Raw genomic sequence first — 27478 nt, 5'->3', positions numbered from 1 at the left:
ACAAACTTGCTATGGCAAGAAACACAGAAGTAATGGCATTAAACTCTAATCAAAGTCAAATATTCTGCCATCACTATAACGGTTCTTTCACCTCTATATAAAGGACGACAAACATCATTGAGAGATACACCTGAACGCACAGAAATCTTCCACTCTCTCTCTTAGTCTTTCACGAGCTTTTACTCATAACGTGAAACCTCCTACTTGCTCAAATTGTTGTAATATTTGCTTTATTCTAGAAGCGCCTTTAGATTACAATTTTGTTATTGATTTTGTTCCTCAAGTGACTCTGCGTAGTCTGTACACTTGGGAGGACTAAGAGATCTTTCTCTTAGACGTTGGTTGTAATAATCTTTCAAGATTAGTGGATTAAGTCCTTTTTGAAGGCGAAATCACCTTGGCCGGGTGGACTGGAGTAGCTTTGTGTTATAAGCGAACCAGTATAAAATCCTGTGTGTTCTTATTCTGAAAAAGCGCTTATTTTCCAAAACAATTCAAACCCCCCTTTCTTGTTTTTCTCACCTTCAATTGGTATCGGAGCTTCGGCTCTGTTATTGATTTTCTAATCAAACACTTAACAGTGTAGAGAGATCCAGAACGAGAAAAACTATGGCCCACACAAATGAAAGAGACAGTTACAATGCTAAGCCCCCTGTCTTTGATGGAGAGAAATTCAATTACTGGAAAGATAGAATTGAAAGTTTCTTTCTAGGCTATGATGCTGATCTCTGGGACATTGTCACATATGGATACAAACCTCCTGTAACAGATGTTGGAGTTGAATTTCCCAGAAGTAAGATGTCAGATGATCAGAAGCGCGAATTCAAAAATCATCACAAGGCCAGAACGATACTTCTCAATGCCATATCTTACAACGAGTATGAAAAGATCACCAACAGGGAAACAACTAAAGACATACTTGACTCTCTGAGGATGACTCATGAAGGAAACTCTCAGGTCAAAGAAACCAAGGCTCTGACTCTAATCCAGAAATATGAAGCCTTCAAAATGGAGGATGACGAAGCTATTGAGGTAATGTTCTCTAGATTCCAAACTCTTATTGCAGGTCTCAAAGTGCTAGACAAAGGATATACAACTGCAGACCATGTTAAAAAGATAGTCAGAAGCTTGCCAAAGAAGTGGAGACCCATGGTCACTGCCTTAAAGCTTTCAAAGGATCTGAATAACATCAGTCTTTAAGAACTTGTCAGCTCACTCAGAAGTCATGAAATAGAGCTGGAGGAAGATGAGCCTCAGAAAAAGAACAAGTCTGTAGCATTAAAGTCCAGATCTGAAAAGCGCAAGTTTGACAGGAACAAAGCCTTCCAGGCCGAAACAGAAGATGCTGATGACTCTGAACATGAAGATTCTGATGATGAAGAGGAATTGTCCCTCCTAACCAGAAGAGTTAAACAACTCTGGAAAAAGAGGAACAATAACTTCAGGAGACCAAGACCCAGAGGGGATCGATCAGAATCAACTTCAAAAGGTAAAACTAACAAAGATGTTACTTGTTATGAATGTAAAGAAACAGGTCACTACAGGAATGAATGTCCCAAATTAAAGAAAGACAGCTCCAGAAAAGAGAGCTTCAAGAAAAACTCCCTCAGAACCAAAAAGGGATTGATGGCCACCTGGGATGATAGTGAATCTGACTCATCAGAATCTGACTCTGATGAACAGGCCAACGTGGCGTTCATGGCTACCACATCCAGGAACACTTCAGATGAAGAATCTGAATCAGAAGAGGTATTTTCTGAACTCTCTCGATCTGACCTAGAATCATGCCTGTCTGAAACTCTTAGCTCATATCAGAAACTAAAACAAAAATTTAAAGCAATAAAAGGCTGTCTTGAAGAAAAATTTGAAGAATGTGGCAAACTTGAGATGACAATTCTAGAACTAAAAGATGAAAACAAAGTTTTAACATCACTAAGAGATGCAGCAAAGAAAAATTGTTTAAAACTAGAAGAAGCGTTATCTCAAGCTCCACAAACTTCAAACACGATAATTTATAAATACGAAAAAGCCTTTCAAAAGTTTCTGAAAAATGGGATAGGAAGGAGTGTAATGGCATCTATGATTTATGGAGTCAGTCAGAACAATAGAAGAGGAATTGGGTATGATCCTAAGGAAGATAAAACTTCTACTAGTGATCAACCTAAATCTCCTATTTCATATCACTATACACACACACAAGAGCAAAAATTTGATAATGCTAGAAAACCCAAGGTAATAAGAAACTCTGGGAAAACTAATCATAAAGGACCCAAGAGACTATGGGTACCAAAAGATAAGATTGTTTATGTTGCAGATATCTTATGCAGCAAAGTTCAAACACCAGTCATGGTACCTGGACTCTGGATGCTCGTGACACATGACGGGAAGAAAGTTTATGTTCCAAAGCCTGGAACTTAAAGATGCTGGATTCGTAGGTTTCGGAGGAGATCAGAAAGGAAGGATCAGAGGCTCCGGAACTATTGGTAATGGTACTCTTCCCTCTATATCTGATGTTCTTTACGTAGAAGGATTGATGCATAACCTGTTATCCATAAGTCAATTAAGTGATAACGGTTATGATGTAATCTTTAATCAAAAAACATGTAAAGCCATAAATCAAAACAATGGTTTTGTCCTATTCACAGGCAAGAGGAAAAACAATATTTATAAAATAAATCTTTCTGATTTAAAAGAACAAAATGTGAAGTGTCTGATGTCTGTTCACGAAGAGAAATGGGTATGGCATAGACGCTTGGGCCACATTAGCATGAGGAAATTATCCCAGCTAAATAAACTCGAGTTAGTCAGAGGCCTACCTAAGCTGAAGTTCTCTTCAGATGCTCTATGTGAAGCATGTCAGAAAGGAAAATTTTCAAAAACATCTTTCAAAAAGAAAACTATTGTTACTACCTCTAAGCCTCTGGAACTTCTTCACATTGATCTATTTGGTCCTGTGAAAACAGCATCAGTCAATGGAAAGAAGTATGGACTAATCATTGTTGATGATTTCAGTCGCTGGACATGGGTGAAATTCCTAAAGCACAAGAGTGAGTCTCACTCTATATTCACTAGCTTCTGTTCCAAAGTGCAAAAAGAATTTGACTCTAAAATCATAAGAGTCAGAAGTGATCATGGTGGGGAATTTGAAAACAAATCTTTTGAGGAATTATTTGACTCTAATGGAATATCCCATGATTTCGCCTGCCCTAGAACTCCACAACAAAATGGAGTTGTAGAGACGAAGAATAGGACACTCCAAGAGATGGCCAGAACCATGATCAATGAAACCAATGTGGCTAAGCACTTTTGGGCCGAAGCTGTAAATACAGCGTGTTATATTCAGAATAGAATCTCCATAAGACCTATTCTGGAAAAGACTCCCTATGAACTGTGTAAAGGAAGAAAACCAAACATTTCATATTTTCATCCTTTTGGATGTTCCTACTTTATTTTAAACACGAAAGAACATCTGAACAAGTTTGATTCCAAAGCACAGAAAGGTATTATGTTAGGATACTCAGAACGCTCTAAAGGCTACAGAGTATACAATACAGAAACCAAAATTGTGGAAGAATCAATTCATGTCAGATTTGACGATAAGCTTGACCCTGAAAAGTCAAAGCTAGTTGAGAATTTTGCAGATTTGGAAATCACTCTTGCAGGATCTGACAAAGCTCCAGAAGCAACTACCATTCAAAATCCTGAAGAAATTAACCTTCCATTAATCCCAAAGAAAGCTAAAAGTCGCCTCGACATATCTGAAGAGTTGATTCTGGGTAACAAGGACGAACCTGTCAGAACCAGGTCTACCTTCAAGACCTCTGAAGAAACTCCTCTGGGACTAGTATCTCTGATCGAGCCTACGTCCTGTGATGAGGCACTTCAAGATAACGACTGGGTTCTAGCCATGCAAGAAGAGCTAGATCAATTCACAAAGAACGATGTCTGGGATCTTGTTCCTAAGCCCATAGGCACTCACGTTATCGGAACCAGATGGGTATTCAGAAACAAGCTGAATGAGAAAGGAGAAATCGTCAGAAACAAAGCTCGATTTGTGGCTCAAGGTTACAGTCAACAAGAAGGTATTGACTACAATGAAACCTTTGCTCCAGTCGCCAGGTTAGAATCTATTCGTCTTCTTGTATCATTCGCTATAAATCATTCTATAAAATTGTATCAAATGGATGTCAAGAGCGCATTCCTTAATGGTTATATATCAGAAGAAGTGTATGTCAACCAACCTCCAGGTTTTGAAAATCCAAATTATCCAGAACATGTTTTTAAACTTAAAAAATCCTTATATCGACTTAAACAAGCTCCCAGAGCTTGGTATGAACGCTTAAGTAACTTTCTTCTGGAACATAATTTTATCAGAGGGAAAGTTGACTCCACACTCTTCTTTAAAAACCTTAACAATGATCTCATGATATGCCAGATATATGTTGATGATATCATTTTTGGTTCAGCTAACGCCTCTGTTTGTCAAGAATTCTCTGAGTTAATGCAGGCAGAATTTGAAATGAGCTTAATGCAAGAACTAAAGTTCTTTCTGGGAATTCAAATTAACCAAACTTCAGAAGTCACGTACGTTCATCAAAGCAAATACATAAAAGATGTTCTGAAGAAATTTGACATGGCTGAATGTAACTCTGCAAAGACTCCCATGCATCCAACATGCATTCTTGAAAAGGAAGAAGTCAGTAAAAAGGTTTGTCAGAAGCTCTATCGTGGTATGATAGGCTCCCTTCTCTATCTGACTGCTACTCGACATGATATTCTCTTCAGCGTTTGTCTCTGTGCTAGATTCCAATCAGATCCTAGAGAAACTCACTTAACTGCAGTTAAGAGAATTTTCAAATATCTGAAAGCAACTCCTAACCTGGGCCTGATGTATGAGAAAACATCAGAGTATAGACTTTCTGGTTATTGTGATGCAGATTACGCAGGAGATAGACTGGAACGAAAAAGCACATCTGGAAATTGTCAGCTCTTGGGAAACAATCTGATATCCTGGGCAAGCAAAAGGCAATCAACTATCGCCCTGTCCACGGCAGAAGCAGAATACATCTCAGCATCACTGTGCACTACTCAGATGCTCTGGATGAAGAATCAGTTAGAAGATCTGCAAATCTTCGAGAGTAACATTCCTATCTTTTGTGATAATACTGCTGCCATTTGCTTAAGTAAGAATCCCATTTTGCACTCCAGAGCTAAGCACATTGAAATAAAACATCATTTTATCAGATACTATGTTCAGAAAGGGATAGTAACATTGAAGTTCATTGATACAAATCATCAATGGGCAGATATCTTCACTAAACCCTTAGCTGAAGATAGATTCCTCTTTATCTTAGAAAATATGAACATTCAAAGCTGCCCTGAATAAAATGTGCCTCTGAGGTGGTTAAATGAGACTCTGACATAAAACAAATGGATTCTGCCTCTAACTCTGGTACTTCTACCCAGTTCGAAGTTATCTGAGTTGGAAATCTCTAGGAACCAATCGTTTGGTATTCCTGAAGATCAGATAAATCAAAACACGTGGAGTGACTTGCGTCTAACTTTGGAACTTCTAGACAGCTGTCCAGCAGTAATCAAAGAACAGACTCTTGAGATCTCCTCGAGCAGTGTGCAAACTGTTGGGATTAGACATCATTTATGAGCTATAATCATTTCTCCCTCTAAACGTGCTAACTTGGTTCTTGTGCTAAAACTCTGATTTTTGTGTCGTTTTGCATGCGCCTAATTTGGGTATTTAAACACTCTTTTCTCACTTTGCACACATTTCACTCTCACTCACTCTTTTAACCCCAGTTCTCTCAAGGCATTTCTGCAAGCAGTTCATCTTCATCTCAGTTTTTTTTCATCAACATCATGGATACTCAACAAAAATTTGTGTTCAACTACTCTCAGCAAATGGATTCTAGCAACCCAGCCCACAACACAAGCAACCCTACTCCAACGGTTACAGGCGTAGTTACAATACCAGTCTACAAGGAGCCTCACATTCTTGATCGTGAGCCCCATATTCATCTTGCAACGCCTTTTGACAAACTGGAAATGCTGTGTGAATCCTTGGTGGATTTTGATAACATGAGAAGAAATGGCGTAGACCTCACTGAAGAACTTCGCAAACAAGGTTGGGGAAACTATTTTCAACGCCTCTACGGTCCAATTTACCCAAATCTCATTAAAGAATTCTGGAGATTTGCTAATGCTGATGATCACTTCATCGTCTCCTATGTTCTGGGAGTAAAGATGGTGATAACTGAAAAGTCCATCGCTGCTCTTCTAAACATGGAGAAAGATGGAGGCAGAAGAATTTACAACATCAACCCCAGGGTGAAATACATATCTCAAGAAATCAATCCAACAATCTTCAAACAAAATGCAGAAGGCAACCCCTCAAAGAACAAGGAACTACTTCAGAACCTCCGGGTCTGGCTGAAGATCATTCTAGGTACAATCCATCATCGCCCAGCGTCCAATTCATCAGATTACATCAATACAGATCAGAAATGTATTCTGTACTGCATTCATAAAGGTCTGAAGCTATGCCTCCCAGCACTTCTCTTCAAATACCTCAGAGATTCTGTACGAGAAACCAGAAATCACATGAAGCCCAGAACTTACATTCCTCTGGGGAGACTCATCTCAGATGTACTGATAGAAAGTGGTCTCGTGGACCATCTGGTAAAGCTCAGGCTAATGGACGACATGGCAATAGACACTGGAAAGCCTCTGAACTCCAGGAATCTGAAGAGCATGGTGATTCTGGAGAAGGTCAACATTAGACCTACTCTGGACACCTCTTGGGAAGCCTTAAAAGATCAGAGGAAAATTCCCCATGGTCTATATCTGTTCTCCAAGGAAGAACCCAAAGAGGCAATCCTGCATTATCTCCAACGTCTGAAGGATGAAGGAGTGGATATCTCAGAATTCAGGTTGAGCGAATTGCCAGATAAAGCTCCCAACTTCGTAAGACATAAAAGAGGTCCCTCTGAGAAGACATCACAGGCGAAGAAAGCTAAGCTAGGAGAAACCTCTGGATCAAGACCTCTAGCACCTCTGCTTGATTCTTCTTGTAAGTTTGCCTCTCCTGCTCCTTCTGTACAACAACTTGCTTCTTCTATTCCTCTACCAACACCTCTCTACACCCCATCTGAAACCCCTCCATCAACGACCAGAACATCTCAACCACTCCCAAAATTTAACCTCGACAATACCTCCCTACCCCTATCCAAAGCTGAACAAATGAATGAAACCACCTCCTCATCTTCAGCCCCAGAATCACCTCCTTACTGTATCATCTCATCTGACACAGAATTCTCTGACCCCGCTTCTCCCACTCTAGCCCAACTTCAGACTCAAAACCTTGCCTCACAACAACCACAACAACCTCCACCTGAAGTAACCTCACCACCACCCACAGAACAACCAACCATCACTCCATCTGACGTTCAACCCTCTGACCCCAACAACTCTGACATTACCCCTCCAAACACTTCCGCTGAACCTCAAACTCTCAACCTAAGCCCTCCAAACTCTTCACCTCCACCATCTGAACCAGAAAACTCCCTTCCAACCTTAGAGGAAGCAATTATGCTGTTTGCAAGAGCATCAGTTGAAAAGGTCAAGTCTCTGACCATCAACTCTGGCATCAGTGATGATCCTGCCTCTGTTAGGACACACTGGAACAGAGTCATTGGTTGGATGACATATGAGGCCTTTAAGCTGAAGAACCTCTCTGAGCAAGTCAGAAACGACTTTATCAGAGACGCTGAGGCAAGACTACAGGAGCGCTTAGCCAGAGAAGCTGAGGAAGAAGCCAGAAGGGAAGAAGAAGAAAGAGCAAGACAAGAAGAACTTCAAAGGGTAAGGGAAGCTGAAGCCAAAGCTCTAGTCGATGCTGCTGCTGCTGCTGAAGCTAAAGCTAAAGCCGCTGTTGAAGCTGAAGCTCTCCGTACTGCAGAACAGAATGCTCTGACTCAGGGGGAGTCCTCTACTTTTGCCCCTCTGGTTCTCAAGACCCTTGAGGAGCTTCAGAAAGAGCAGAAGGAAGTCCGAGCCAGATTGGATCAACAAGACACAGTCAACGCCAATATCCAGAATCTGCTGACCCAACTGCTTCAGAGGATGCCTCCTCCTCCCAACCCTTAGGCACCTAGGATTTTTTTCTTGTTTGTTGCCTTTGTTTTTTTGTTTTGTCTCTGATGTTTTTGCTCTTATCTGGAATTTTATATATATTCTCTTCCTGCTTATTATTTGTTTAAGTCTTTTTTTATTCTGACAAAAAGGGGGAGAAATCAAACAGCTCTGATGAAAAATTGTCTAAATCCTTAAGTACTCTGCAAACATACTACTCATAATAAAATCTATCTAACACTCTTTGACTTAGAAAGTTGCAGAAAGGCATCTAGAAACTTCATTGCATGGAAGCTCTGGTAAGAACTTCTGAACTCCCTAGCCTATCTCAGGGGGAGCTCACTTCTATCTGATCTGATAAACTCTTATATCTGAATGTTTCATCTGTCATTTAAGTTTGTTTTGTCATCATCAAAAAGGGGGAGATTGTAAGAACAAAAATAGTTCTACAACAGATTCCAAGATTTTGATGATAACAAAGGATGAAACCAAAAATGGCACTCTAACGAAAAGTTTCTAAGTGTGCATGACTCTAAACAAGAACAAAGAAATCTGATCGCTCTATTAGATACATAATCAAATCAGATACAAAGTACCAGAAGATCAGAAGCATCTGAAGAGGAAACACGCTCTAGAAGCTCTAACTCTGAGCAAAATAGCATATCAGAATATCAGAAGCATCTAAAGAAGAAGCGCGCTCTAGAAGTTCTGACTCTGAGCAAAACAGCATATCCTGATACCAGAAGCTCTCAAGTTCCTCTGAAGTCAACGCTGATGATCTAAAAGACCAGGACTATCAGAAGCTCTGATGATTACATCACACAATCTCAGAGTAACAGAGTTAACACAAATTTTGACGAAGAATCTCCCTATCCAGAAAGAGTAACGGAAACTACAACCTCAAATAGAAAGAAAATATATTTGGAAAGAAGTTATTCAAGGAGACAAACTTGCTATGGCAAGAAACACAGAAGTAATGGCATTAAACTCTAATCAAAGTCAAATATTCTGCCATCACTACAACGGTTCTTTCACCTCTATATAAAGGACGGCAAACATCATTGAGAGATACACCTGAACGCACATAAATCTTCCACTCTCTCTCTCTCTTAGTCTTTCACGAGCTTTTACTCATAACGTGAAACCTCCTACTTGCTCAAATTGCTGTAATATTTGCTTTATTCTAGAAGCACCTTTAGATTACAATTTTGTTATTGATTTTGTTCCTCAAGTGACTCTGTGTAGTCTGTACACTTGGGAGGACTAAGAGATCTTTCTCTTAGACGTTGGTTGTAATAATCTTTCAAGATTAGTGGATTAAGTCCTTTTTGAAGGCGAAATCACCTTGGCCGGGTGGACTGGAGTAGCTTTGTGTTATAAGCGAACCAGTATAAAATCCTGTGTGTTCTTATTCTGAAAAAGCGCTTATTTTCCAAAAAAATTCAAACCCCCCTTTCTTGTTTTTCTCACCTTCATGAACAACCTAAAGGATTCACAAATCCAAATCTTCCAAAGCATGTGTACAAATTGAAGAAAGCCCTCTATGGTTTGAAGCAAGCTCCTAGGGCTTGGTATGAGAGACTCATAGTGTTCCTCACTAACAATTGATACAGGAAATGAGGTATTGACAAGACCCTGTTTGTGAATAACGAAGGAGGAAAACTCATGGTGGCACAAATATATGTAGATGATATTGTGTTTGGTGGGATGTCAGATCAGATGGTCGAACATTTTGTTAGACAAATGCAGTCTGAGTTTGAGATGAGCCTTGTTGGAGAGCTGGCCTATTTCCTTGGGCTACAAGTCAAGCAGATGGAAGATTCTATCTTTCTATCTCAAAGAAAATATGCCAAGAACATTGTTAAGAAGTTTGGCATGGAGAATGCAAGTCATAAAAGAACACCAGCTCCTACACATTTGAAAGTCTCCAAAGATGAAAGTGGTGTTAGTGTAGATCAAAGTTTGTACAGAAGAATGATAGGAAGTCTGTTATATCTCACAGCAAGTAGACCTGACATTGCCTTTGATGTAGGTGTTTGTGCTAGATATCAAGCTGAACTAAAAGTCAGTCACATAAACCAAGTGAAGAGAATACTGAAATATGTCAATGGCACCAATGACTATGGGATGTTATATACTCATGGATCTGGATCTATGCTGACTTGTTACTGTGATGTTGACTGGGCTGGAAGTGCTGATGATAGGAAAAGCACATCAGGTGGATGTTTCTTCTTGGGGAACAACTTGATATCATGGTTTAGCAAGAAACAAAATTGTGTGTCCCTATCCACTACTGAAGCTGAATACATAACAGCTGGGAGTAGTTGTTCTCAACTGGTTTGGATGAAACAAATGTTGACTGAATACAAGGTCACACAAGATGTCATGACATTGTACTGTGACAACCTGAGTGCTATAAATATTTCTATTCAGCACTGCAGGACAAAGCACATTGATATTCGTCATCACTTCATTAGAGAACTTGTAGAAGAGAAAATCATAACACTGGAGCATGTTACTACTGAAATGCAATTAGCTGACATATTTACAAAGGCTTTGGATGCTAATCAGTTTGAATGGTTAAGAGGGAAATTGGGGATTTGTATTCATGAGAATTTATAGTAATTAAAGTGGAGTGGAAATAGTAATAAAAATATTGTATGCCCACTTAAAAGAAAGTGCCACATTTGTGGTAAATCGTTACCTAGGGCAGACCGGTGTCATATAGGAGCCAAACTCTAACAGCTAAAGCCCAACAAAAGTCAGTTTATGAAAGAGAGCTCATGGTTATGGTCATAGCTATTCAGAAATGGAGACCCTATTTATTAGGCAAGCATTTCAAGGTGCATACAGACCAGAAAAGCTTAAAATTTATAACAGAGCAAAGGGTGATGGGGGAAGAACAACAGAAGTGGCTATCTAAACTGATAGGGTATAATTTTGAGGTGAAGTATAAGCATGGAAGGAAAAATAGTGCAGCAAATTCCCTTTCCAGACAGATGCTGTATTCTCACATAACTACTGTCCAAAGTGAAGCTTGGACCGGATTAGAAGAGGAGGTACAACAAGATGAGAAGCCGAAGGGAATAGTGCAGGCTGTATTAGCAGATCCTCTTAGTCAGAAGGGGTTTCAACTGAAGGGAGGAATGTTGTATTATGAAGGAAGAATAGTGGTGCCTAAGGGATCCCCTAGAATTAGTTGGATTCTGAATGAATTCCATGATACAACAGTAGGAGGGCATTTTGGTTATCTCAGGACGTACAAAAGGATTAGTAGTGTGGTATATTGGGAGGGTGTGAGAAAGAGGATTCAAGAGTATGTGTAGGCTTGTGAAGTGTGTCAAAGGAATAAGTATCAAACCTTGACACCGGGAGGATTACTACAGCCTTTGCCGATTCCCACACAAGTATGGAGTGATATTTCTAGGGATTTTATAGGGGGTTTACCTAAGGTACAAGGAGTAGACACTGTTATGGTAGTGGTAGATAGACTCTCTAAGTATGCTTATTTCTTTCCAATTAGCCATCCGTATACAGCCAAGAGTGTTGCTGAAGTTTTCCTTCAAGAAGTGGTTAGATTGCATGGATTTCCTAGCTCCATAGTTTCTGATAGAGACAAAGTGTTTCTTAGCCATTTCTGGATTGAGCTATTTAAGTTGGCGGGTACTAAGTTGAAATATAGCAGTGCCTACCATCCTTAATCTGATGGCCAAACAAAGGTAGTCAACAGGTGCTTAGAGACATATCTGAGGTGTGTTACAGGGCTCAAACCTAAGCAATGGCCTAAGTGGTTAGCATGGGCTGAATATTGGTATAACACCAACTACCATGCCTCACTAAAGACCACTCCATTTGAGGCACTATATGGAAGAGCTCCTCCAGTGTTAATTAGAGGGGACACCCCTGGATCTGCGGTTGATGAAATCAGTAAATTAACAATGGAGAGAAACTTGATGATCAAGGAACTGTAAGAGCAGTTACTCAAAGCACAAGATATGATGAGAAATCAAGCAAACAAGCGTAGGAGGGAGGTGGTCTATGAAGTGGGAGATAAGGTTTTCTTAAAAATCCAGCCTTACAAAATGAAGAGTTAAGCTAAAAGGCTGAACCAGAAGCTGAGTCCTAGATTTTATGGACCTTATGAGGTAATTAAAAGGGTGGGAGAGGTGGCTTACAAGCTTAAGTTGCCTGTTGAAGCTAGAGTACACCCGGTATTCCATGTTTCCTTGTTGAAAAAAACTATTAGTGCCTCTGCAGAAATCCAACCCTTGCCCGATTGTATGAATGAGGATTGGTTTTTGGAACCTGTGCCTGAGAAAGGAATGGATTACAGGAGGAATGATCAAGGATATTTGGAGGTTTTTGTGAAATGGAAAGACCTTCAAGAATTCGAGAATTCGTGGGAGTTGGCTGAAAAGTTGAAAGAGGAATTTCCAGTTTTCTTCCTTGAGGTCAAGGAAGTTTTTGAAGGGAGGGGAATTGGTAGATATGGGAGGCAATATGTGAGGAAACATAGGAAAGAGAAAAAGAGAGAATATGACAAATTATGTTAGCAGTAGCACATGGGAGGGGACAGCTGGCAGCAGCTGAGTGGTAATAGGATCTAGGAATAATTCCATAAATGATTGAGTCCCAATCATTTGTGGGGTACGAAAATATTTGAGTGGATCTGATTCCTAGGAGAGATAAGGCCTCTCAAAGTGCCTCTATCAGCTTTCTTCTATTTTTGTTGCTTATTCATTTTCTTTTATTGATTTTGCTAGATCCCATTTGAACTCTAGCTATTTCTTAATACAGTCAGTACTCTACATCATTTTCTTCGTACTATTTTCTGCATTTCTCTAGTAGATACTAAATTGATTCTATCATAGACTATAATGTAGCACCTCAAATTCCCCCCCCCCCCCCCCCCCTCATTCATGCATTCATTTTAGGTCATTTAACATTTAATATTGCATTTCATCATGTCAATCAGAATTAGCTCCAAGAGTTTGTCTTCCAAGAAGCTTGGATATCATCCAAGTCACTTTGTGGGTTCTATCTGAATGATCAGTCCACATAAGGGAGATTGTGCATCAACTAGAGGTTTTCTTTAAAGGATCAAGATTAATGGGCTTAGTACAGTTCAAAATTCAACTACGAAGTCAAAAGTCAACTGTTGGTCAACGGAAGGTCAAATGGCTAGGGAATGACTTGAGATACTTCCCACATGCTCGAATGGGGTCTATTCATCAGTCAACATATTGCTCTTGAAGGAACAAAGGTCCAGTGCACAGGTTACAAATTTGGGAAGTTTCCTGAGCTGTCATGCTCGCTAGGCGAGCAGAATGGTTCGCCTAGCGAGTCCCAAGAAAAGCCACCAGAGTCACCTGCGCCCAGAAGAGCCTCCTGAGCTGTCATGCTCGCTAGGCGAGCAAATTCTTCGCTAGGCGAAGCCCCCGCGTTTTAAAAATATAAAAAAATATAACAGAAAAATTTTGGGCTTTAGTTGCCTTCATTCTGAGCCCACCAAGCCACGAAAATCAGAGTATAAATTCTAAAAAGCTCATTGGAAAAAAAACCTAAGAGAGGGAGAACTAATTTGCAGCAGCCTCCAGACACTGAAGAGAAAAATTCACTCGGACTCTGAGACTTTTCACTCTGACTCACACACTTCTCACACAAACCCTAACATTGCTTTGCAAACCCAACCGTGCAATTCAACTTCAATCGATCTCTCCAATCAGGTTTGCCCTATTTTCATCACTTTACGCTTTCAATTTGAAATTTCTGAATGTATGAGGTATTATGGGTGAATTTGGAAGAGTGGGTATCGTTAGGTTTTGCATATGGGTTTAGATGTGCATGAATGTGTAGAACAACGCCTTGAATGTTTAATCACTTTGTTTCTGAGATGGATACCATAGGGTTTGATGTTTCTGAAATCGGACTGTTATCAAGGAAGAACCCAGAACCCGCAGACATTCGCTAGCACCTCGCTAAGCGAGCCTGCAGCGAAGCTTCGCTAAGCCTTCGCTAGGCGAAGAAGTAGCGATGATGATAGTAGCTGCTTTTTTATTTTTTTCTATTTGCTCTCTAATCTGTTCCGTGTTTTGTTGTGACGTGTTTTCTATTGCATCCGTGCACTGTTTACCTGACACTGTTGTTGCTATGGTTCTTCTGTTTGGTGCAACTCTTGGTTGCACCCCATCTTGTTATTCTAACTTGTTTGTTGAGTTTTTGTGAGGGCTCACATGACTCTTGAAGAGATAGCTTGCTTGGTATTCCATTTTATTTGTGGGATACCATTTGGAGATTTATTCTGAATGCTTTGCTGACTTGCTTTCTTTGATGGTGCTAGCCTGAGAGATCTCTGGGTTTCTTGTTTCTTTAGTTGCTGTTACTTCGGATCTTTATCCGTGTGGTAGATCTTTTGATCCCTTTTACATCTTTCCATCATTTTATCGCATTCTTAGCCGGAAGACCTCGATAGGAGGCAATGTTTTTGTGTGTTTACTTTTGTACCCAAAGACCTCCAAGAAGAGGCATCAGTGCTAAAGACCTCCATGAAGAGGCAATTGACGGATAAAAGGGATTAGTAGTCAACCCCCCGTTATTCAGTGTGTCGTTCTCTATGCTCACACTACGTGTCGATGCTTCAGAACAAAAGCCCAAGATCTTTTGTCCAGTCGTCAGTGGAGAGGGTTCCACCTTCCTGAATCCCCACTTTTTGTCATGAGCTCACCCTGTCCAGGGTTAAGAGCTATGAGGTCTTATCCTCATTACCCTTTTGATCTGCTCACCCTGACGTTCCATGTCAGTGGTTAAGAGCCCATTTGATTACCTTTCCATGGCTTGTTTGTCGAGGTTGATATGACCCCTCTTGACTAAAGCCCTACCCATATATGTTTGAGCCCCCATGTTGGTGTGTTTACTTTAAGCTACATGTTTTGTGTGGTGTGATCGTCTCCCCCATAGGATTGCTAGACTTCGTATAGTCTCTCGTCTGCATGTCAATTAAGGTAGCACGGTTCCTTCGTCTATGACTTCCTTTTTGCATGAGCATTCCTAAAACACAACAAACTCAATGATTTTTCTTCTCCTAAGAACACGTTAACTCCTTCTACTACAGGTGAGTAAGTCTCAAAAGGTCGAGCATCCGGTATATTGCGCAGTAACGTCGTTCATCTAAAAAACACAAAACAAATAAAAATAGGTTAGCCGAGCTACGGTGCTCTGATTCTCAATCCTTCTTGAGATACGTATGCAGCAGGGTATGCCTGTGCGAGCAATAACTTTTTATTTTCCCTACTTTGATTTTCTCTCTTTCGCATCGCATATAAGACTTTTTATACACACACTTTAGACATAAATAGCGAACGTGGATCCTGTGGAGTACCACAGACGTGAAGGGGTGCGATAACCTTCCCTTCATGTAACCGGCCCCCTTACTCGGTTTTCTTTGGTTCGAGACTTTGTTTTATCCGTTCCCTCTTGGTTATGCAGTACTACCTTTCCCTCCTCTTGGGATAAAAGTACACAGTTGGCGACTCTATTCTTTCTTCCTCGCCACCTCTTTTTCGCGTTTATACTTGGATTCGGGAAATCCGGGGAGCGACAGCTGGCGACTCTGCTGGGGACTTATTTTCCCTAGTGGGCCTTTCCTAGCGTTTGTTTGTTTATTGTCTATTGTGTGTTATTTATTTATTGCTTTGCATACTTATCTGCTTGCATTGCATCATATGTGCGCTTTACTGTTTCATGCATACTGTGCTAGCTGTGTATCTGTTTCGCTGTTGGATGGGAGTCACAAGAGGTAAAAGGCCCAATACACAGGCTATGAGTGAACTTTAGGACACCTAGGAATAAAGTGATTCATGGGAAGCGGGTGGTATGGCACCACTTAGCGGAACATGGTATCACGAGCAGTTCAGATTCTGATGGGGTATTATCGTTGCATACACCTGGTGTGCATATGATGATATTCTTGAAAGGATTGTTTATCCTGCGTTTCTCTTGACCTTACCCTGGCCTAGATTACACCCGTGAGTAGGGCGGGAATGAATCATTTACAGGTACTGATGGTGACTTGTTCTGATGGTGACTTGTTCTGTTGGTGATCGTGTCCTGTTGGTAACTTTTGTTTGGTTCTTGTTAGTGACCGTTGGTTCTGAAGTATGGGTTCTAAGTTGATGACTGTGTTCTATGGTTCCCGGTTCCGAATTCATGCTGAAGTTCTGATCCTGCGCCTTGTGATACACGACCAACCAGCCACTGTTTCATCATTTTGCATCATAGCATGTTTATTTTAAAAAAAAATGCATAAAAAAAAGAGAAAGGCAACCCGCATATGCATATCATTTTTCGGGTTCATTCATGATAAAACATAGCATACGCATCATACACATATCATTCTTGCATCATCACAGGTGTTCTTGAGGATGGTTATCAGCCTTTTCAATCATCAGAGCAGGGTGTCCAGGATCAGAAAGGGTCGTGTACTTTCACTAGTGTTGGATTGATGAATCACGGGGATGTCTTTGCAACGGACAATGAAGATGGTGACAGTGATTGTGATATGGATAATTGGGTGCGCCCGTGTGCTCCAGGGGAAAAGATCAACAACTGGACTGCTGAAGAAATAGTCCAAGTTACTCTTCAGATAGAGTAATTTTATTTTGTTTTTCATTTTGCATGAAAGCCATACGCTCTGCCCAAGGCGTAGTGGTTCATTGTAGGGCCACATCATGTTTTAAATTTTCAATGATTATCATCAATAAAGGACGTTTTGCAATCAAATTTGTGTTCACTGCCTTTCTGTTTTTATTACTTTCATTTTCAAAACAATAAAAATGGCAATGTTTTTTTGTGACTTCCTTGAACTCTTTTCTAAAATAAAGCATGAAACACCGTTCGTGCAGAATTGATCTTGCGGATTCCATTAAAAACAGTTCTGTTATGGCTCAGTATGACTTCGATAATCCCATTTACCAAGCCGAAGAGGAGAGTGAAGAAGATTGTGAACTCCCCAGAGAATTGGCCAGACTATTGAAACAGGAGGAAAGGGTCATTCAACCTCATCAGGAAGAATTGAAAGTCATTAACCTTGGTATTGAGGATGCAAAGAAAGAGATCAAGATAGGGGCTGCTTTAGAGGAAAAGGTCAAGAGAGGGTTGATTGAAATGCTGCAAGAATATGTGGATGTATTCGCATGGTCGTATCAAGATATGCCTGGTTTGGATACAGATATTGTGGTGCACAGGCTACCTCTCAGAGAAGATTGTCCTTCGGTAAAGCAGAAGCTTCGCAGAACTAGTCCTGATATGGCTGTCAGGATCAAAGAGGAGGTTCAGAAACAGTTGGATGCAGGTTTTCTAGCAGTTACCAATTATCCCCCTTGGGTGGCCAACATCGTACCCGTGCCGAAGAAGGATGGTAAAGTCAAAATGTGTGTTGATTACCGAGATTTAAACAGAGCCAGTCCGAAAGATGACTTCCCATTAACTCACATTGATGTATTGGTCAATAACACTGCTCAGTCCTCGGTTTTCTCTTTCATGGATGGATTTTCTTGCTATAATCAGATCAAGATGGCGCCAGAAGACATGGAGAAGACGACATTCATTACACCTTGGGGCACGTTCTGTTATAAGGTAATGCCATTTGGGTTGAAGAACGCCGGTGCTACCTACCAAAGAGCTATGACGACTCTCTTTCATGACATGATGCACAAAGAAATTGAAGTGTACGTGGATGACATGATTGCGAAGTCTCAGACAGAAGAGGAACACTTGGTAAACTTGCAAAAGTTGTTTGAGAGATTGAGAAAGTTCAAACTGAGGCTGAATCCAAACAAGTGTACATTTGGAGTGAGATCTGGAAAGCTGTTAGGTTTCATTGTCAGTGAGAAAGGGATTGAGGTTGATCCAGCGAAAGTAAGAGCTATTCAAGAAATGACTGAACCAAGAACGGAGAAGCAGGTTCGTGGGTTTTTAGGGAGGCTGAACTACATTGCACGGTTCATATCTCACCTAACAGCTACGTGCGAACCGATATTTAAATTGCTAAGAAAAGATCAAGCAATTAGGTGGAATAATGATTGTCAAAAAGCTTTTGATAAGATAAAAGAATATTTGCAGAAACCTCCAATTCTTATACCTCTAGTTCCTAGGAGGCCTCTGATAATGTAACCTTTCCGTAACAGAGAATTCGATGGGGTGTGTATTGGGACAGCATGACGAGTCTGGTCGAAAAGAGCATGCAATATACTACCTTAGCAAAAAGTTTACTGACTGTGAAACGAGATATTCGCTGCTCGAGAAAACTTGCTGCGCTTTGGCATGGGCTTCTCGCCGACTAAGACAGTATATGTTGAACCATACTACCTTGTTGATTTCTAAGATGGACCCAGTAAAGTATATCTTTGAAAAGCCGGCTCTTACCGGGCGAGTGGCTCGTTGGCAGAAGATTTTGACAGAGTATGATATCCAGTACACGTCGGAAAAGGCCATCAAGGGTAGTATTCTGTCTGATTACCTTGCCGAGCAACCAATTGATGACTATCAGCCGATGATGTTTGAATTCCCCGATGAAGATATCATGTACTTAAAGATGAAAGATTGTGAAGAGCCTCTTGTCGAGGAAGGACCAGATCCCGATGACAAGTGGACACTGATGTTTGATGGGGCGGTAAATGTGAATGGAAATGGTGTTGGGGCAGTACTCATTAATCCTAAAGGTGCATACATACCTTTTTCCGCCAGGTTGACTTTTGAAGTAACCAACAACGAAGCCGAGTACGAGGCCTGTATCATGGGGATTGAGGAAGCCATCGATCTAAGGATCAAAACTATGGACATTTATGGAGATTCTGCGCTAGTAATTAACCAAGTCAATGGAGACTGGAATACTCATCAGCCGCATTTGATTCCTTATAGAGATTACACCAGAAGGATCCTGACTTTCTTCAAGACAGTAAAGTTGTATCATGTACCCCGAGATGAAAATCAAATGGCTGATGCCTTAGCCACATTGTCTTCCATGATTAAAGTTCATTGGCAGAATCATGTGCCACACGTTGCTGTGAATCGACTCGAGAGGCCTGCGTATGCGTTTGCAGCCGAGTCTGTTATTGATGAAAAGTCGTGGTTCTATGATATTAAGAATTTCCTCAAAAGCCAAGAGTATCCTGAAGGAGCGTCAAAGAATGACAAGAAGACACTGAGAAGGCTAGCAGGAAGCTTTTACTTGAACAAGGATGATGTGTTGTACAAGAGGAACTTTGACATGGTTCTGCTCAGATGCGTGGGTAGACACGAAGCAGACATGTTAATGCAGGAAGTACACGAGGGATCTTTCGGTACCCATGCTGGTGGTCATGCAATGGCTAAGAAGTTGTTAAGAGCCGGCTATTACTGGATAACCATGGAATCTGATTGTTTCAAATACGCTCGGAAGTGCCACAAATGTCAGATCTATGCAGATAAAGTGCATGTACCACCAAACCCTCTGAATATTATGAATTCTCCTTGGCCATTCGCGATGTGGGGCATCGATATGATTGGAAAGATTGAACCTACTGCTTCTAATGGACATCGCTTCATCCTAGTCGCGATTGATTACTTTACCAAGTGGGTGGAAGCAGCTTCCTATGCCAATGTTACCAAACAAGTGGTTGCTCGATTCATTAAGAAAGAAATTATTTGTCGTTATGGGGTTCCTGAGAGAATCATCACTAATAATGGTTTGAATCTCAATAACAAGATGATGAAAGAGCTTTGCAAAGACTTTAAGATCGAACACCACAATTCTTCTCCTTACAGACCAAAGATGAATGGTGTTGTAGAGGCGACAAACAAGAACATTAAGAAGATTGTGCAAAAGATGGTTGTGACGTACAAGGATTGGCATGAGATGTTGCCTTTCACTTTGCATGGGTATCGTACCTCAGTGCGTACGTCAACCGGGGCAACTCCGTTTTCACTTGTGTATGGCATGGAGGCAGTCTTGCTAGTAGAAGTTGAAATCCCTTCTTTGAGGGTGATGATGGATGTAAAACTTGACGAGGCTGAGTGGGTTCAAGCCAGGTTTGATGAGTTAAATTTAATTGAGGAAAAACGTTTAGCAGCTGTGTGCCATGGATAACTATATCAAAGAAGGATGAAGAAGGCCTTTGATCAGAAAGTGAATCCTCGAAGCTATCAGATAGGTGACTTAGTTTTGAAGAGGATCCTTCCTCCCGGTACAGATAACAGGGGCAAGTGGACTCCGAATTATGAAGGTCCATATGTTGTTAAAAAGGTCTTTTCTGGTGGAGCCTTGACGCTTACAACTATGGATGGTGAAGATTTTCCGCCTCCTGTGAATTCAGATATAGTCAAAAAATACTTCGCATAAACTGACCCGCTGGACAAAAACAGAAAGTCCAGGCAAAAAAGGGCATCCCGGCGAACCAAGAAAAAAAAAAGAAAAAGATTCGGGCAAAAGTTAGGGATAAAGAATAAAAATAATATGTACACCCGGTAAGTCGAAAACCTGCAAAGGCAGCTTAGGCAAAAATGGGTATCCCAGTGGATTGAAAACCTGAAAAGGCAGTCCAGGCAAAAGAGGGATTAAAGCGAAGACTACAGTCTGTGTTACTTGTACTTCATCGCGTTTTAGTGTCTACCATCTCGAAGGATATGATCGGTCCAATCACTCTTCTCAGAAAGCAAAGAATTTGGGGGAAATTGAAGATCTATGAGTCATAACAGAATTGGAAAATAGTGGAATGTCGTATTCACATTGCCAATAGGATAGTTTATTTTCTCTTTTGGCGCAATTACCTCTTCCTAGGAATTGCTTCCTGATGTATTTGCCTTTATAGGCCATTTTCAATCAATAAAAGTCGTTATTCAGTCAAATTGCTCTATTGTTTTTTTATTTCTACTGTTTTGTTTGCAAAAAAACGTCTGAATTTTTGATAAACATTGCATCTAAAAAACATGAAGGCTAGACAATGACGTGCGGAAAGATAAAACATCTGAAAATCATTTTGAATGTTGAGTACACTTGAGTATATTTTGTCCATACGATCCCTTGGGGCATGTATGTCCTGCCGTTTTGCAGGTTACTATCTTTGATTGATGGCTAAAGCATATGAGCCAAAGTTTGTTCGAAAGAAGACCCTGTTGTTTCAACACTGTCCAGTCATGTAAGAAGTTGGGTCGTCTAAGTCGAGTTCAAAATTTGTTTCCCCGACATGGTCGAGAGGTTGGTGTTTTCCCAACAAGTGACTCCCCAGTTGAGTTGGTTTCTCTACCGTTCTGAGAATAGTATCCTCAGCAGAATTGTTATATGTCCCCACAGAGTTGGAAGATCGAATCAGAAATTGTGTGCTCAGTAAAGTGATCATCTGCTTTCCCAGCAGGAGTTTTCCTCCCTTTGCATCTTGCATGTAGTAATCATCATTTGCATTCGCATTCTCAATTCGCGTAGCATTTCCATTCAGTATGGAGCATTACGCCATAGAAAATTCAAACATATGCATACATGTATTAAACCAGATTGGCTCGTATCCCCAGCAGAGACAGATCATTTTTTCACATCAGTATAACATATTTGCAGCAGTTGCTCTTGGCAACATTTAGAATCGATAATCCCAGTGAGATTTATTTTCTCACCAGTCCGTGAAAGGAAAGCTTGATGCTCTTCCGAGTTAGTCACCAGTAAGTGTCTGCCTTATTTTGACATATGTAAATGTCATTCTCGCGATACCAGTAAGTGTCATGTTGATCCCCGTAAAGGTCTATGCTTTTCTTTGATGTCGGTAAACATCATCTTTCGATGTCGGTAAACGTCGAATTCCAATCGTTGGCCATCAGTAAATGGCATGCCTCTCATGGTGTCTACAAAAAATCGTTCTGTCAACACCCGTGTGTGTCCTTTCCCTTTTTGGTGTTTGTAAGCATCATTGATTCGATGTCGGTAAACATCAGCCACTTGTTAACCATCGGTAAATGGTTTTGTCGTTTAAGATTCCCCAGCAGATTCGCTATCCGTAAATATCGAGTACTTCATTTTCGCCATCGGTAAATGGTTTCGTTTCATAAGTGTATTCTTTCTTTGGTGTCGGTAAACATCGAGTTCCTTCCCAGTCATCGGTAAATGTCTGGTCTTGTTTCACTTATAAACATCATTGTTCGATGTCGGTAAACATCGAGTTCCTTCCCAGTCATCGGTAAATGTCTGGTCTTGTTTCACTTATAAACATCATTGTTCGATGTCGGTAAACATCGAGTCCCTTCCCAGTCATCGGTAAATGTCTGGTCTTGTTTCACTTATAAACATCATTTTCCTCCCCAGTGAAGCCGCCATCGGTAAATGGCCTCGCTTTCCTTGATATCGGTAAATATCAAATTTGTTTTGAAGCTGCCATCGGTAAATGGCCCCGCTTTCTTTGATATCGGTAAATATCAAATTTGTTTTGAAGCCGACATCGGTAAATGGCCTCGCTTTCTTTGATATCGGTAAATATCAAATTTGTTTTGAAGCCGCCATCGGTAATGGCCTCGCTTTCTTTGATATCGGTAAATATCGTATTTGTTTTGAAGCCGCCATCGGTAAATGGCCTCGCTTTCTTTGATTCATCACCTACAGAGTGCAAATTCTCCGGTTCTTTTGGTGTTCAATCCCTATTTACCTTGAAAGTCTGATAGCCGCTGCTTTCATCCGTTCGGGTTCACAGTTGATTGAATAGGGGCAGTTGTAGCACCTCAAATTTGACCCCCCCCTCATTCATGCATTCATTTTAGGTCATTTAACATTTCATATTGCATTTCATCATGTCAATCAGAATTAGCTCCAAGAGTTTATCTTCCAAGAAGCTTGGATATCATCCAAGTCACTTTGTGGGTTCTATCTGAATGATCAGTCCACACAAGGGAGATTGTGCATCAACTAAAGGTTTTCTTTAAAGGATCAGGCTTAATGGGCTCAGTACAGTTCAAAATTCAACTACGAAGTCAAAAGTCAACTGTTGGTCAACGGAAGGTCAAATGGCTAGGGAATGACTTGAGATACTTCCCACATGCTCGAATGGGGTCTATTCATCAGTCAACATATTGCTCTTGAAGGAACAAAGGTCCAGCGCACAGGTTACAAATTTGGGAAGTTTCCTTAGCTGTCATGCTCGCTAGGCGAGCAAAATGGTTCGCCTAGCGAGTCCCAAGAAAAGCCACCAGAGTCACCTGCGCCCAGAAGAGCCTCCTGAGCTGTCATGCTCGCTAGGCGAGCAAATTCTTCACTAGGCGAAGCCCCCGCGTTTTAAAAATAAAATATAACAGAAAAATTTTGGGCTTGAGTTGCCTTCATTCTGAGCCCACCAAGCCACAAAAATCAGAGTATAAATTCTTAAAAGCTCATTGAAAAAAAAACCCTAAGAGAGGGAGAACTAATCTGCAGCAGCCTCCAGACACTGAAGAGAAAAATTCACTCGGACTCTGAGACTTTTCACTCTGACTCACACACTTCTCACACAAACCCTAACATTGCTTTGCAAACCAAACCGTGCAATTCAACTTCAATCGATCTCTCCAACCAGGTTTGCCCTATTTTCATCACTTTACGCTTTCAATTTGAAATTTCTGAATGTATGAGGTATTATGGGTGAATTTGGAAGAGTGGGTATCGTTAGGTTTTGCATATGGGTTTAGATGTGCATGAATGTGTAGAACAACGCCTTGAATGTTTAATCACTTCGTTTCTGAGATGGATACCATAGGGTTTGGTGTTTCTGAAATCAGACTGTTATCAAGGAAGAACCCAAAACCCGCAGACATTCGCTAGCACCTCGCTAAGCGAGCCTGCAGCGAAGCTTCGCTAAGCCTTCGCTAGGTGAAGCAGTAGCGATGATGACAGTAGTTGCTTTTTTCTTTTTTTCTATTTGCTCTCTAATATGTTCCGTGTTTTGTTGTGACGTGTTTTCTATTGCATCCGTGCACTATTTACCTGACACTGTTGTTGCTATGGTTCTTCTGTTTGGTGCAACTCTTGGTTGCACCCCATCTTGTTATTCTAACTTGTTTGTTGAGTTTTTGTGAGGGCTCACATGACTCTTGAAGAGATAGCTTGCTTGGTATTCCATTTTATTTGTGGGATACCATTTGGAGATTTATTCTGATTGCTTTGCTGACTTGCTTTCTTTGATGGTGCTAGCCTGAGAGATCTCTGGGTTTCTTGTTTCTTTAGTTGCTGTTACTTCGGATCTTTATCCATGTGGTAGATCTTTTGATCCCTTTTACATCTTTCCAGCATTTTATCGCATTCTTAGCCGGAAGACCTCGATAGGAGGCAATGTTTTTGTGTGTTTACTTTTGTACCCAAAAACCTCCAAGAAGAGGCATCAGTGCTAAAGACCTCCATGAAGAGGCAATTGACGGATAAAAGGGATTAGTAGTCAACCCCCCGTTATTCAGTGTGTCGTTCTCTATGCTCACACTACGTGTCGATGCTTCAGAACAAAAGCCCAAGATCTTTTGTCCAATCGTCAGTGGAGAGGGTTCCACCTTCCTGAATCCCCACTTTTTGTCATGAGCTCACCATGTCCAGGGTTAAGAGCTATGAGGTCTTATCCTCATTACCCTTTTGATCTGCTCACCCTGACGTTCCATGTCAGTGGTTAAGAGCCCATTTGATTACCTTTCCATGGCTTGTTTGTCGAGGTTGATATGACCCCTCTTGACTAAAGCCCTACCCATGTATGTTTGAGCCCCCATGTTGGTGTGTTTACTTTAAGCTACATGTTTTGTGTGGTGTGATCGTCTCCCCCATAGGATTGCTAGACTTCGTATAGTCTCTCGTCTGCATGTCAATTAAGGTAGCACAGTTCCTTCGTCTAGGACTTCCTTTTTGCTGAGCATTCCTAAAACACAACAAACTCATTGATTTTTCTTCTCCTAAGAACACGTTAACTCCTTCTACTACAGGTGAGTAAGTCTCCCAAGGCCGAGCATCCGGTAGATTACGCAGTAACGTCGTTCATCTAAAAAACACAAAACAAATAAAAATAGGTTAGCCGAGCTACGGTGCACTGATTCTCAATCCTTCTTGAGATACGTATGCAGCAGGGTAGGGCCTGTGCGAGCAATAACTTTTTCTTTTCCCTACTTTGATTTTCTCTCTTTCGCATCGCATATAGGACTTTTTATACACACACTTTAGACATAAATAGCGAACGTGGATCCTGTGGAGTACCACAGACGTGAAGGGGTGCGATAACCTTCCCTTCACGTAACCGGCCCCCTTACTTGGTTTTCTTTGGTTCGAGACTTTGTTTTATCCGTTCCCTCTTGGTTATGCAGTACTACCTTTCCCTCCTCTTGGGATAAAAGTACATAGCTGGCGGCTCTATTCTTTCTTCCTCGCCACCTCTTTTTCGCGTTTGTACTTGGATTCGGGAAATCCGGGGAGCGACATATAACAATCCATGATTCCGAAATAACTTCATGGACAGTTCGTAGACAATATTCTGTGCTATATATTTATATATTATTTCCCTTTGTAGTGGTATAATTGTATTCAAAGATATAATCAGGGGCCGACGCAATTTGTCGGTGGTGGGCAATGACCTGCATTTTGAAAGACACATGTTTTTAAGAAAAAAAAACTAAAATTCATACGAATTATAACATTTTCTATGTCAATTGGTTGATAGTTGTTCACTTGTAGATGGTACAGACGTACCACGAGCTAATAAGTCATTTATTTATATAAAGATAGAAATCTAGGAAGTGAGTAGTATTGTAACCAAAAGCGCAACAATATTGTTAGGTGATAGGAAAAACTTAGTAAAAGTTGTGTAAATATGACAGAAAAAGACATAATGAGAGTGTTGTCGGTCCTCATCTTCTTTGCCAACTTCCTGATTTTGAATGTATTATGTGACAGTGGAAAAAATTGATGAAATTTTTGTAAAAAAACAAACTTTCTAAGCTATCGTTAGTTGCATTGAAAACCGATAATGTGAAATAGCAGGAATTCAAAGTTTTTAATGAAAGATGAGTCATCAAAATTTTAGTGTGGGCTGAATACGATTGGTGGCGGTTGAACTTCAGGTGGTTCAAGTTGCCATCAAAACACAGAAATAAAATAATGAGAACTCTTGCACCTCCTTAACAGACGCTGCCACTGTCACTACAGGTCCAATCCACGATTTTGCTGTTGGATGATAAAAAATAACAGTGTGATGGTTACAGTAATGTGGCAGATTTGAGTGATGTGGGAAATTGATAGGAATGAATCGGACCCCACAAGTGATGATGCGGATGTGTTAGTTAACAAAGATAATTTTGGGCCTAAACAGTGGAGGGTATATGTGAGAAAGAATAAGAAAGACCCAGTTAATTAGTATTCTCCAAATAAATAGGAGTCTCAGTTAATTTGTTAGTATTTTCAAATAAATAGGAGTTAGTTTAGTATTCCCCATATAAATATGAGTGTATGGGGCAGTAGCTAGGTATGCTATTATTTTCTGTTTTTCATATTAGGGTTTGGGCAGTGAGAGAATTGTTTTCTCTAACTGAGGAGCAGTAGCTCTAGAACTTCTTTGTTGTTTTCATATTCATTAATAAAATAATTTTCTCCATTCTATTCTACCTTTCCTCTGTTCTATCAATTGGTCCGACCTACCGGATTCATGCAAACCAGAATGGCAGAGAGAATTACTGCAGTTGAGGAACGCTTGGGACGTGTGGAAACTAGTATTGAGGATTTGCGTACTTTCATTGCTGCAGAGATTCAACGGGCGATGGTAAATCGTGAATCACCTCAGTCAAGCGGTACAACGGTTACCTCACCGTTGGATGAGTTTCGTTTGTCTGCCAAGAAGGTGGAGTTTCCAGGATTTACCGGCGACGATCCGGTGGTGTGGATCACTCGTGCTGAGACATACTTTGAAGTACAACGAATCTCTCAGGATGTTCGTATTCAGTTGACAAAGTTATGTATGGAAGGCCCTACTATCCATTGGTTTAACCTATGGCGTGATTCAACAGAGGAATTGTCATGGGAGAACCTCTCTGAAGCAATGATGGCAAGATTTGGAGGAGGGCATTTGGAGAACCCTTTCGAAGAACTCAAGGATTTGAAGCAATCTAAGATGGTGGAGGATTACAGTGTCGAATTTGAATTGTGTTCATCTTAGTGTAGAAGGTTACCAGGACAACAATTTCTGGGCTATTTTATTGGTGGTTTACGTCACGACATCCATTCTCGGGTAAGAACATTCAAGCCGCACAACCGGTATGTGGCGATGCAATTGGCACGTGATGTGGAACGTGAATTTGCTAAAAATTCAGGTCATGGATCTAGTTCACG

This window comes from Lathyrus oleraceus, chromosome 1, assembly GCF_024323335.1.
Source record: "Lathyrus oleraceus cultivar Zhongwan6 chromosome 1, CAAS_Psat_ZW6_1.0, whole genome shotgun sequence".
Classification (NCBI taxonomy): Eukaryota; Viridiplantae; Streptophyta; class Magnoliopsida; order Fabales; family Fabaceae; genus Lathyrus; species Lathyrus oleraceus.
Note: the sequence above shows the minus strand (reverse complement) of the source record.